Consider the following 13,471-nt stretch of genomic DNA (forward strand, 5'->3'; position numbering starts at 1 on the left):
CTGTACATAACTCAAGAAAAGGAAATGCTATATGTAAAATAAAGAAATTGCAGAAGTATAAACATAAAAATACTTTACAAGGCTAATACGAACAGGGGCCCTCCATTCATATTATCCACAGAAAACTCAGATGCTCTTAAAACTTCAAAACATCACTGTTTCCATTACTTTATATGCAGAAATACATAGTCAAAAAGTGCTGGAACAACTCTTATAAGAACAGAGTTCAAAAACGTGCCAAAATTCTCACAAGTTCATAAACTACAGCATCTAAAAGTTAACATAAGCGTACGCAGACGCAAGTATATATAGGCATCTGCAAGATGGCCTAATACGTAAAGCATAAAACAGAAAATAACTGAATATCATGCGTATTAAAGGTGCAGTTAACACGTCATAGGCTTCATGGTCGAGCTGGAGGTCCTGGTCGATATGGGAAATGAATCCAGTATTAGATCATGTCCCCCACGGCTTTCAAAACATGGACAAGTCACCTTTTCCACCGACGTGATCAAACAGCTTACGTATCAACGTTAAGCTGCCTTTATTTGACCGTAACTTGACCCCTTTTGACCAGAGGTACAGATGACGTGGCTGGCTGAACTGATGGCACAGGAACCTCGAGCACGTATATTCCAACATGCCCATGTGGCTCGTTCTGCAAAATAGCACGTGGAACCTTGAAATCAACAAAATGGCTGCGGGATCATCAGATGGCTGCGGAATCAGCAGATGGCTGCGGAATCAGCAGAAGGCTGCGGAATGCCTGCAAATACGTCAAAAACTAAAAAAAACAATCACCCATTAGCAAAGCTCACTTGATCATGTTTAATGACAACTAAAGTAATGATCTGGGTGGAAAATGAGGCAAAAGAGAGAGGAAAGTGATGAAAACAGTAGGTAATGATGGATGATAAGGTGTAAAGTAGAGACTCTACATACCCCCACTACGAGGGCATTGCATGTCCTCATGAAAAAACACTGATTAATCAACCTTTTGTGATGCCTCTGCCAAGACATCCAATCTCCTCTTCTTTCTCTGTGTAGACACATTGACCCTTGGCTTCTTTACTAAGCATCTGAACTTTAGGTTGATCAAGGCTCTGTTTAGCCTTTGGCATTTCTTCCTTAACTTCTTGTTACTTCTTTGCCACAGACCCAAATGTAACATGGTGTTATCATGAATCATCTTATCCAGTTTGGCTTGCTCTTTCAACTTTTCATTTTCTTGCATGATATGTCGATTTAGAACCTCAATCTCAAAAATTTCCTGTTTTAAGGAATGGACTTGTTGTTCTAAAGGTTGAACATTGCTTGGGCCAGCGGCTGCTTGCTCCAATGTTTCCAGATAATTATACACTTTTTGCTGCTCCGGGTCAACCTCAGGTGACTTTTTGGGACTTGGTTCATAATCAAATTCAGATCCATGTTCATGCTCAAGTTCATGTTCAAACGGACTTTCCTCACGTGGAGGACTAGTCTCAATATGCTCAGCGTGTGAAGGAATTTTCTCTGAGTCAGGACTTGTAGCACCTTTTTGAGGTGAGCTTAAGTCAATGAAGAATGACTGTTTACCCTTTATGGCCCCTACTTTTCTGTTTTGTAATCTGCTGCTCCTTCTTACAGAGGTGGTACTCTGTTTTTCTTTTGGTACTTTTTGCTTTGGTTTTTCCTCCTTTTTGGAAAGGGCAGTTTTGTGAAGTTTGGCCATTCTTTGAGCTAAGGGTTGAGTGTCTTCCTCACTAGTATCCTCAGGAGTGAGGTGAGTTTCTTGGACTACAGATTTACCTTTATCTTGCTTTCGTTTCTTCTTCCCTTCTTTTCTTTTCTGAGCAATTTCTTGAGCAAGTTCTGAAAGAGTTTCAGTGATAATTCCTTGGGCTGCTTGGTCATCATCTTCAGTAAATCCAGAATCAATTTCCTGTTCAGGATGCTGTATATCAGTTTCCTCATCAAACTGTTCTTGAACAGTTTCCTCTTGGGTAGTTGTTTCAGGCATAGTGGTATCAGGAACAATAGTTTCTGTTTGGGCAGTAGTTTCTTGGTTAACCCCCTCTCCTCTTTTTCTTCTACTTCTTTTTGGTACTTGAGGGGACCCTCCAGAAGTTTCTCCTAGTTCTTGAAAATGATTTCTTATGAGAAACCTCTCCCATGTGTCTCTTTTTGATTTCAATTGTTCCTCCACTAGCAATTTCACAAGACCGTGATGATATAAATGTGCTTCAATATTTCTGGGGTTCTTTTGGACCATTGCACACATTTTCTTAAGACTTGAAAATAGAAAGTATGGGAGGTTAATATCATCTCCTAGAAAATGCATCATAACCTTTGCATGATAAACATATAAGACCCCAAATCTTCCTTCACAAGTGAAAAATTTTTGCACTAACAAGAGTAAAGTGGTCCACTCCTCCTTAACATAAGAAACAGGAATCCCTTTGGTAAAGATACTGGTGTCCATACATGGGTTTTTTAAAATTTGTTTCCACTGCTGATCTTGAACTGACCGGTTCTTAAACCACCTTTCTCCAGTCTGTGGAAGTGAGGTAGCTTGTGCTATGCTGCTTTCATTGACTGTGAATTGTAAGTCCCCTATCTCCACGTGATTATCTTTTTCTCTGAAGGACCTTGCAAAGGCCTTCGTAACCTCCTTATGGTGGCCTCTGAACTTCTGGATGCATGTTAACCAATTTGCCTTTTGCAATGCCTCTTTAACCTGAGGGTAACCTTCCAGAAACTTTGAACCCTCCGGTTCTGCCCTTAAGAGCTTCCCCATTGGCTTTTACGGCTCTGTTCTATTTAAAACACGACTTCAAAACGGCCTTACACAGTCAATTCACGGCTTTGTTCTAGAGTACGGCTTCAACAAGGGTATTACACAGTAAATTCATGGCTCTGTTTTGGAACACGGCTTTAAAATGGCCTTGACTTAGTGGATTCACGGCCTCAACACAGTGGATTATGGTTTCAACTTTGAATACGGCCGTAACAGACCTCCACTGGTGATTAGAATTAGCAGAGAGGAAAAACAGAGTAGGGTGAATGATAGCAGCGTAGTGAATTCAGCGTAAATGGAATGAAACAGCGTGAGTGGAAATGAAACAGCGGAAGTGAAATGATATGAGCGTAAGAGGGTAGAAGGGTTATGGAATGATGAATGAAAACGACTATGTCCTTAGATTTCGGTTTCGGAGTTACACTTGGCTGCGTGAGTTAATGTCATAGAGACGTAGTACATTAGGTTACGTCACCTAAGTACGAGATCTTAATGGAAGAAGCAGCCGTAAGTGGAATTCAAAATCGTGGTAATCAAGGACTGATAGACTTGGGAGATACGTGGGTAAATGGTTACATGACTGGTAATCATTACACTTAGTGGCAAGAAACATAACCTAGAAAACTTTGCATAATGAAATAACTGTAAGTTTAGGATTTGAACCATACCTCAGATTCCCGCTTAGATTTTCCTTTGATGACTTGCCACTAACCCTTCACTGACTTATAGCTGTTGCATGATTATTTTCCATTTATTATTGATGACTACTGAGCTGTAAAGAAATTTCAAACAGACTGTGTTTTTTTTATGCAGGTGCAGAGAGCTGCGGAATCGTTAGATGGCTGCAGAATCTTCAGATGGCTGCGGAATCTGCAGTAGTAGCCCCCGACTGCACAAAAACAACTTTAGTTGTAAAAAAAAATGACTTTATTGATGGAATGGAGTGTAGTGAGTGGATGGATGAATGAAAAAAATGAGGTGGAGTGAAAATGAATGAAATGGTGGATGAAATGGTGGTGATGATGAAATGAGATGAAATAAGGGGGGAAAGAGATTTTTTTTTTTTTTTTGGAAAACATGAGGTGTCAGGTGACCCTGATTTTCACCTCAGGTTTTCTGTATGAGACTGCCAATCAGAGATTGGTTTTCAGGCTCATACATTTATTCTTTTTTTTTTTTTTTTTTTTTTTTTTTTTTTTTTTTTTTTTTCAAAAACCAAAGCTTTAGGCTGATGGAGGAGAAGAATCCTTCTCCACCAGCCTGATTGCAGAATCTTCTTTGAACAATTTGACAAAATCTTCTTTTGAGAATGGCTTCTGGTAGATTTTCAGGCGGTGGCCATTCACAATGAGAGGAGTATGAAATTCATCGATAGTTTTTACTCGAACTGCTCCATTGCTAAAGACTTCATCAATCTCATATGGCCCAAGCCAATGAGTTTGAAACTTTCCTTTGAAGTCTTTGAATTTTGAATCAAACAATAGAGCCCAATCTCCTTTCTGAAACTTTCTTTCTTTGATATGACGATCATGCCATTTAGATCTTTGGTGCTGAACTAGATCGGTCCTTAGAATTGCATCTTGTCTTATTTCATCTAGTTCATTTAGCTGGTCCATTCTGTGTTTTTGAGCTTCTGAGAGGTTCATTCCCAATTGGACTGCCATCTTGAAGGTCTTGATTTGGAACTCAATAGGAAGCAGGACTTCCTTCCCATAAACAAGTTCATAGGGAGAATGTCCTGTTATGTTCTTCCATGTGGTTCTACAGGCCCATAAGGCTTCAGGGAGCCTTTCCGCCCAATCTCTTCTATGAAGATGAACAGTCTTGGTGATAATGCCTTCAAGAACTTTATTGGTAGATTCCACTTGACCATTGGATTGCGGATGGTAGGGAGTAGATGTTCTGTGCTTGATCTTATATTCCTCCATCAGCTTCTCCATCAAATTAGATGTAAACTGGCTACCTTGATCTGTCACAATTTCCCTTGGGACACCAAAACGAGTGAAAATATCCTCAAAAAGAAATTGAACAACTGAATTTTCAGTGGCAGAAGGCAATGCTTTTGCTTCTACCCACTTAGTAACATAATCAGTACAAACCAGTATATACTTCTTTTGCTTTGATGGTGGATTAATTGGTCCAACAAAATCTAGAGCCCATTTCTCAAAGGGTTCGATGCATACCTGAGGCTGTAGAGGCATTTCATTTGAAGGAGTTGGTTTCCCAACTCTTTGGTAGCTGTCACACCTTTTAACATACTGCTTTGCATCTTTAAAGAGAGAAGGCCAATAATATCCTAGAGAAAGGATTTTATAGGCTGTCCTCTTGTCTGCAAAGTGCCCACCGCATGGTTCATCATGACATGCCTTAAGGATGTCAGGCATTTCATCTTCCCGAACACACCTTCTGATTATACAATCTGGCCCTGTTTTGAACAATTCATTAGAAATCCAAGAATAATGTGAACTCTCCCGAATGATTTTCCTTTTCTCATTAGGAAATAAGTGTAGAGGAAGTTTCCCTGTAACAAGATAATTAGCCATATCTGCATACCAAGGAGTCTTGGTAGTCACTGCAAACAAGTATTCATCTGGAAACTTATCTTCTACTGGAGAATCCTCATTAGTGTTTTGGATTCTAGACAAGAAATCAACTACTGTGTTTTGCTTTCCAGGTCTATCTAACACAGTAATGTTGAATTCTTGTAAGAGTAAAAGCCATCTTGTAACTCTACCATTAGTGACAAGTTTGTTCATTAAGTATCTTATGGCAGAGTGATCAGTATGGACAAAGGTTTCATAGCCGGTTATGTAGTGTCTAAACTTGTTGATTGCATGTACCACAGCTAAGAACTCTTTTTCTGTAACAGTATACTTTAACTCAGTAGGAGTCAAATTCTTACTTGTGTAATAAATGGCATAAGGGATCAAATCCTTTTGTCCCAAAACAGCTCCTAGAGCTGTATCTGAAGCATCAGTAGAGATGTGGAAAGGGAGTTTCCAATTTGGTCCCCTTAAGATGGGTGCTTCAGATATTCTAGACTTTAAAGCTTCAAAGGCAGATTGACACTCAGGATCCCATTTAAACTCACAGTCTTTGGTAAGCAATTTGAAAAGAGGAGATGCTATCCTAGTGAAGTTTTCAATAAATCTTTTGTAATACCCAGTAAACCCAAGAAAACTTCTAACATCCTTCTGGCAATTTGGAACAGGTAACTTAGAGATGACTTCAACTTTAGATTTATCAACCTTAATTCCATCTCCTGAAATATGATGTCCTAAAACAATCCCTTCAGTAAACATCATAAAACACTTTTCATGACTTAAAGAAAGATTTGTTTCCTTACATCTTACCAGTACGTTTTCCAAATTTTCCAAAGCTTCTTCAAATGTATTACCATAAACTGTGAAATCGTCCATGTATACCTCTACACAATCATGAATCAGATCTGAAAAGATTCCTAATACAGCCCTTTGAAATGTAGCAGGTGCATTGCACAATCCAAAAGGGAGTACTCGGTAGGCAAAAGTTCCCCAAGGACAAGTAAATGTGGTTTTGTCTTGATCTTCAGGTGCTACCTGAATTTGATTGTACCCACTAAAACCATCCAAGAATGAGAAATACTTTTTACCTGCTAAAGTGTCTAGTACCTGATCAATAAAAGGTAAAGGAAAATTATCCTTTAATGTTGCCTTGTTCAATTCTCGATAATCAATGCAAACTCTCCATTTACCATTCTTTTTGGGCACTATAACCAAGGGAGAAACCCATTGGCTGTCTGAGATGGGGTAAATGAAGTTTACCTTGAGCAATTTCTGGAGTTCTTCTTTCACAATTTCCCTAAGGTTTGGATTCATCCTTCTTTGTGGTTGCCTAATAGGTCTGCTATTCTCTTCAATGTAGATGTGATGAATACAAGTCTTAGGATCGATTCCTTTCATGTCAGTGTATTCCCATGCAAAGGCAGTGGAATGTTTTTGCAACAGTTTAGTTAATTCTTCTTGTTGTGGTCTTCCCAAGTTTTTGTTAATGTTTAATGTTTTTCCTGGGAGGATTTCAACTGTAGAACTACCAAACTCTTCCATTGAGAAGAGAGACATTTGTCTAGAGGAGAGATATTCAATGTCTGCATCTATCTGAAAATGTTCAGAGTCATATTCTAAAGATACTTCAAAATTTTCTAATGTATTTAGAATTTGACTATCCTCACTGATCTCAGAGATGGTTAGAACTAGTTGTATAGTATCTTCATCCTCTACCCATTCATCTTCTCCTATTTCTGTTATAGCTTTTGCTGGGAGATACAAGTTGAACTTCTTGGTGGAATTACCATCTGATATATACATGTCTCCAGACCTACAGCTTATGAAAGCATCAGCTGTGGCTAGCCAAGGTCTTCCTAAAATAAGAGGATGTCCTCCTAGATTGTTCTTGGGAGTTAGAATCATAAAATCAACTGGATATTCCCAAGAATCTAGAGAGACTGGAATATCTTCCAATACACCATCAGGTTTAATGATTGATCTATCTGCAAGCTGCAGCAAAGTAGGTGTAAAGAGAAGGTTAGGAAGCTTTAACTGATCCATGGTCTGTCTACTCATGATGTTGATCGCGGCCCCTAATTCAATCAAAGTATTTGGGATTTCAACCCCATTAATATGAGTTTTGACAATAGGGCTACCGGGATCTACATACTTTTGCATGGTAATCTTACCCATCATTATGTCTGCAATTTTTCCAACTAGATGTATCCTTTTAGTATCTCTGGTTCTTTTTACTGTTTTCTTCAAACTCAACTCCTTTATTGTCTTCGCTAGAATGGGAATTTCCTTAATGGCTTGTAACAAGGGGATCTTGATACATACATTCTTCAATTCATCTAGGAAGTTATAGTCAGGCACCCATATCTGCTTTTCCACCCCTTTGTCAATTTGCAATCTTTCAGGAAAGGGAGGTGTAGCTAAAGGTGTAGGTTGCTCAGCTATGGGAGTTGTAGAGGTTGATTCTTTTTCTTTTTGGATATTTTGGTTTTGAAGTGATACTTCAGAACCTTTATTGACTTTGAGAGATTCCTCCTCAGAAATGCTTGGTTGTTGAACACTTGTGGAAGGTTGATCTAAGATTCTACCTGATCTAAGTTGTACTTCATTAAGAGGAACAACCATGTAGGTAGGGAATGGTTGACCTTCCATCATGTAAGCATTTTGAGGGTTCCTATTATTTGGATTTGGTAATGGCTGAGAGGGAAGTTGATTAGATTTCTGCTGGGATTGAAGTGCTAATTGAGAATTTTGATTTTGTGGAGGAGGTTGTTGTTGTTGAGGGTATGGCAATGATAGTTGTTGACCTTGGTTTGGAAGTTGGGGAGCTTGCTGATTCTGAAATGATGGGGGGTATTGATAGAATTGAGCAAATCTCCCATAGGGATTTTGCATGCTTTGCATCCATGCTTGGAAAGCATTTTGAGGTTGAGGCCAAGGTTGTTGCCAAGGATTCCAACTTGGTTGGGATTGAGAATTCATAGAGTTGTTAAACCCTTGATTCTGTTGTCCTTGCCAAGGTCTCCTTGCAATAAAACAGAGAGATTCAAGTGTATTTGGATCTTCTTGAAAGACTGCTTTGAGGCCAGGGATTGAAGGACAATCCTTGGTCTCATGAGTTTTTGAGCAAATTACACATGTTTCTACAATGTGTGCATCTAAGGGACATTCCCTTAAAGCATGTTTCTTTCTACATTTCGGGCAAAAGATAGCCAAAGCCTCAGCTTCTGCTTTTTGTTTATTGTGAATCTTAAGGGTATCAAGTTGTTCACTAAGACTCCCTAAGATGTCAGTTTTAAATTCATCAAGCATACTGCCGATTTCAGCCCTACTCACTGATCCTGTTGCAGATTTATTCGCCCTAAGGAGAGAAGGATCTCTAGGCCCTTTTTGAGTTTTTGATTTGCCCCTTGAGAGATGGATACAAAGTTCTGCTATGTCATTGAGAGAAAGTTGAGAAATATCCCCTTTCCCCATCATGTTTAAGATGTCTATCCATTCATCCCTGATGGCTTTTAATAAGAGGGCTTTTAAGGTCTCTTCATCCAAGGTATTCATTTTTGCTCTTTTCAAGTTATATTGAAATCTTTCAAGTAAATCTTCTAGACTCTCATCTTCTTTTTGTACCATTTTAAAAACCTCGTCCTTGTGATTAGTAGGCATGCAATAGTCTAAATACCTATCCAAAAATGTCTGTTTCATCTCATCCCAAGTCCTAATGGATTGAGTGAGTAACCCCATGAACCATTTCAAGGCTTGATCCTTCAGTGTTGAAGGGAACAACTTGAGTTTCTGAGAGTCATACAGGTAGTCATAAGTTCGACACACCACTTCAAACTCAAATAAGAATGTTTCAGGGTCCTCAGTCCTTAACCCATGGAAGTTAGGGAGGACAGATGGTGATATGTTTTTCATAGTGGCTCGGGAATCCTCATCAACAATGGGAAACCCAAATGAATTATCACCATTTCTATTTCCTCCCCCAACGGGACCTCTACCTCCATTATTGTTATTGTTATTTCCTCCTCCTCCTCTACCTCTACCTCTACCTCTACCTCCTCCTTCTTCCTCTGCCATGATGATTCTCCTAGGGATTTCAAAATCTTCTGGTTCCTCTACAAAAGGTGAATGAGAAGAGATTTCTCCTTCTTCTTCAGATGATTCCAATTCCTCAATTACAATTGGTCTTCCTGTAGGAGAAAGAGAAGAGTCTCTTCCTGGTTCAAACTCAATAGAAGGTGTAGGAGAGTCAACTCTTGGCTCTTGAATTCCAGGAATTCTAGGACTAGGAGTTTCGGTTGGAGATAAGGGGGGTGTCTCTTGTCTATCCCTTGAAGCAGATGGACTTGTAAAAATTGAACTTCAAGCTCTAGCTAAAAACCGTCCTCTAGAATCTCTAGCTCTATGCATGTCATTTTTATTTTTTCTTCAAGTCAAGTTAATAGTTCTTTTTCTGATCTTCCAGTTCACTCTAGGTGCAAGAAGAGAGCATACTCAAGAAACTACTAAATCAATAACTTTCTCCTTTCTGATCCTCCAGATCACTTTAAAGTGCAAGAGGAGAGCATACTCGGATGGGTTATTAACTTCTTTCCTTGAATTTTTTTTTATGTTTTTTTTCTAAGTATGGCTACTTAATTTCACTTCCCCGGCAACGGCGCCAAAATGTTTAGTCAATTTAGTGTTCCTAAATTGATGTCATTAATTGTCAACCCGGGGCTCGTAAGCTGATGAAGTGAGGGTGTACTATATGTACTTAAGCAACCTCTTAGAGTTTTTGTCGTTTGGGGGGTGTTGTTTATGGTTAACTTATCTTCCTAAGATGGAGTAATGATTATAGACAGATGAGTGCAAGTGTGTGAAAAGTGAGTTCTAGATGAGTGAAAGTGTGTGATTGGTGATTTCTAATTACTTGCTGAATTTGTAAAGGAAAAGAACTTGAAAGAAATGAATAAATTGAAATGACTTGAAAGTAAATGACCACGTTCTAATGGCATTAGTCTCTACCCATATTGCTGCAAATAAAAGAAACAAGAAAATCACTTCAAGGATTGATGATAATGGTTATCTCCTCCTAACTCCCTGCTTCTACCACATAGTACTGCGTAAAACACGATTAGGAGGTAGCTGAAGACAAATCCAAGAATTGATAAAAACTCTAATTGACAAATTGTAACACTACTAAGCCTTTTCCATCATACTGCTTCCTACATATGTGATTATGTGTAACAAGTGGAAAAAGTATTAGTGCCACAAGCCAAGATTACTCAAAAACAAGCTGCAATTAATTAGTGTTCTGTTCTCTTGAAAGATAAGCCATTCATGATAAAGAGAGCATAAATTAGTATTAGATCATGTCCCCCACGGCTTTCAAAACATGGACAAGTCACCTTTTCCACCGACGTGATCAAACAGCTTACGTATCAACGTTAAGCTGCCTTTATTTGACCGTAACTTGACCCCTTTTGACCGGAGGTACAGATGACGTGGCTGGCTGAACTGATGGCACAGGAACCTCGAGCACGTATATTCCAACATGCCCATGTGGCTCGTTCTGCAAAATAGCACGTGGAACCTTGAAATCAACAAAATGGCTGCGGGATCATCAGATGGCTGCGGAATCAGCAGATGGCTGCGGAATCAGCAGAAGGCTGCGGAATGCCTGCAAATACGTCAAAAACTAAACAAAACAATCACCCATTAGCAAAGCTCACTTGATCATGTTTAATGACAACTAATGTAATGATCTGGGTGGAAAATGAGGCAAAAGAGAGAGGAAAGTGATGAAAACAGTAGGTAATGATGGATTATAAGGTGTAAAGTAGAGACTCTACAGGGGCAATGATTGTTTTGACTGTCATAGTATGATGTGATAAAATGATGATCACTGAGATGGATATGAGATGGGTGAAAATCTAGCTCGGACCAAGGGTGACTTAGGACTTCTGCCAAGTAAATGAACCAAAAATGTGGGTGAGAATTAAGTTCCTTAAAAAACATTGTACGCTTGCCAAACCAATTTTAAAAGTGGTTTGGGATGTACAAACACAGAGATTGGTGGCCTTAGAAAGTGATGGTCTATGTGATTTTGTAGGTGGGTTTACTGTTGCAGGCAAGGACCGTATTGGCTGGTCTCGATGTGAGGTTGATGACGTCGACGGAATGATATAGATGGTATAATGCAATGTATATGAATGGTAGGCCAAGTGTAGAATGCGAAGGGGCATTCATTTCGATCTAGTTGATAAACAATATAGGCGTCCCAATAGTGGGGGTGGTAAGAAATGAGCAAAGAAGAGAAGCATGAGGTTGAACATCTTATACATGTGAGTGAAAATGGCTCTTGAGCCTAGGGGAATGGTCATGGATATCGATAGTGTTAAGGGTAATATGAACTGGGGTAATTTATGTGAGTGAGGCTCTATTGACTGATGTGGATGCTTACCATGTGAGGATGGAAGGTAATGGTAAACATGGTCAAGATGGTGTACCATATGGTTGATTTCAGAGAAATGATGTTAGGATATGCAAACATTTGGAGGAATCTTATGATGTTGGGTGAAGAATGATACCTGAATTGTCGATTGGCACAAGGGGACTAGTCTTACTGAGAAATTGCAAGAAGCCTATGACTTAAAAAACAAATACCCTAAGTGAAAACATCTTGATGAAATAATATGAAAACTAAAATGTGTTGAACAAGATGAACCAAAAAAAATGGAAAGGTACACCTGATGGGTACTGTGAAATGTAAAACAGGCCCAAAAATGAGTATGTTGGTGAAATAAAATGGAGGGTACTGTTAGCCTTGTTGGCAAATGGCCCAAAAAATGGATCCAAATATGCCCCAAAGTCTCCAAATTTGCTTAAAAGCATGCCAATGGACCCATATATGCTCTTGAAGTCTTCAAAAGCCTCTTAAGGACCATTCAAAGTCAAGACCATCGCATGCCAAGAGCCCTTGGAAGGGCAGAAATACACTATCAGGAGGCGAAAACACTCCAAAACCATGAAAGACCATGAAAATTAGTCCAAATCACAACAACCATTAGATCTGGTCAATCAACAGCCCAGATATAAGTGGAAAATCGCAATCGGCACAGGCAGATAGTGGCAATAGGTGCAAGCCATTGCCGATCAGTGATCGTCGATGATTGGGTCGGCACATTGCATCGGTGGATCGCAATCGGCAGAAACAAAGGGGCGAGGGCAACAGTGATCAGTGATTAAACAAAGACCGTCAATTGCACGCTCAGATTAACGGCGCACATCGCATCGGCGGATCACAGTCAGGGAGGCGAGTTAGAGGTTATCGCTGTAGACAATATGAAATGAGCGATTGCGATCGGCGATTCAATGTGGACCGTCAATTGTGCATGCAGATCGGCGACCCACATCGCATTGGCAGATCGCGATCAGGAAAACCAAGGGGCACAGCCTTTACATGTATATGTGTGCGATGCGATTAGACCCAGACCCGATGGGTTTTAGAAGCAAAATGTATAATCTTTCACGTCCGCCAAAGCCCATTTTCATTGCATTTTCAATGTATTTCATTGTATAATGAAAAAAAAATGGGAACTCGGTAGCGTCGATAGCAATGAAGCCCAGACCCGAAAGGGTTCAGGAATGAAATCTATAATATTTGAAGTCCAAAGGGAGGCATTTTTCATGTATTTCCCGTGTTTTTTTCAAATATTTAAAGGAACAAAGGGAACAAAAGGACCATGCCATTTGTGATAGGCGACAACGACTCAAAGGGCGGACCCAATAGATATATATGCCATGTTTAAGGACTTTTGAAGTCTGAAACGTTGAAGGTTTGGTAGGATTTCTCACAGTTGCATCATTTCTCTGTTATAATAGAAAGGAGTCCCCGTTTGCATTTAGAAGATAACAGAGGCCTGAAGACCAATTCTATCACATAAACAAAGGCCGGGAAATAAATTCTGGGAGACAGAGGCCGAGAAGCAATCATAGGCATTGACAACACAGCTCAACAAACAAACAAAATGATTGTGGGGCATCTCTGGCACGGTAGAGCTCCCAAACTGTGTAGCAACTACCCAAAATATCTGAATGCAGTTATTCCTTTGTCAGAAGAGGAAAACCGCCATGCCATGCCTGCCTATTGGGGGAATCAATCAGTTAAACA

This window comes from Pinus tabuliformis, chromosome 5_2 (genome assembly GCF_031772625.1).
Source record: "Pinus tabuliformis cultivar Carrire ecotype Pingquan chromosome 5_2, CPIR1, whole genome shotgun sequence".
NCBI classification, from domain to species: Eukaryota; Viridiplantae; Streptophyta; class Pinopsida; order Pinales; family Pinaceae; genus Pinus; species Pinus tabuliformis.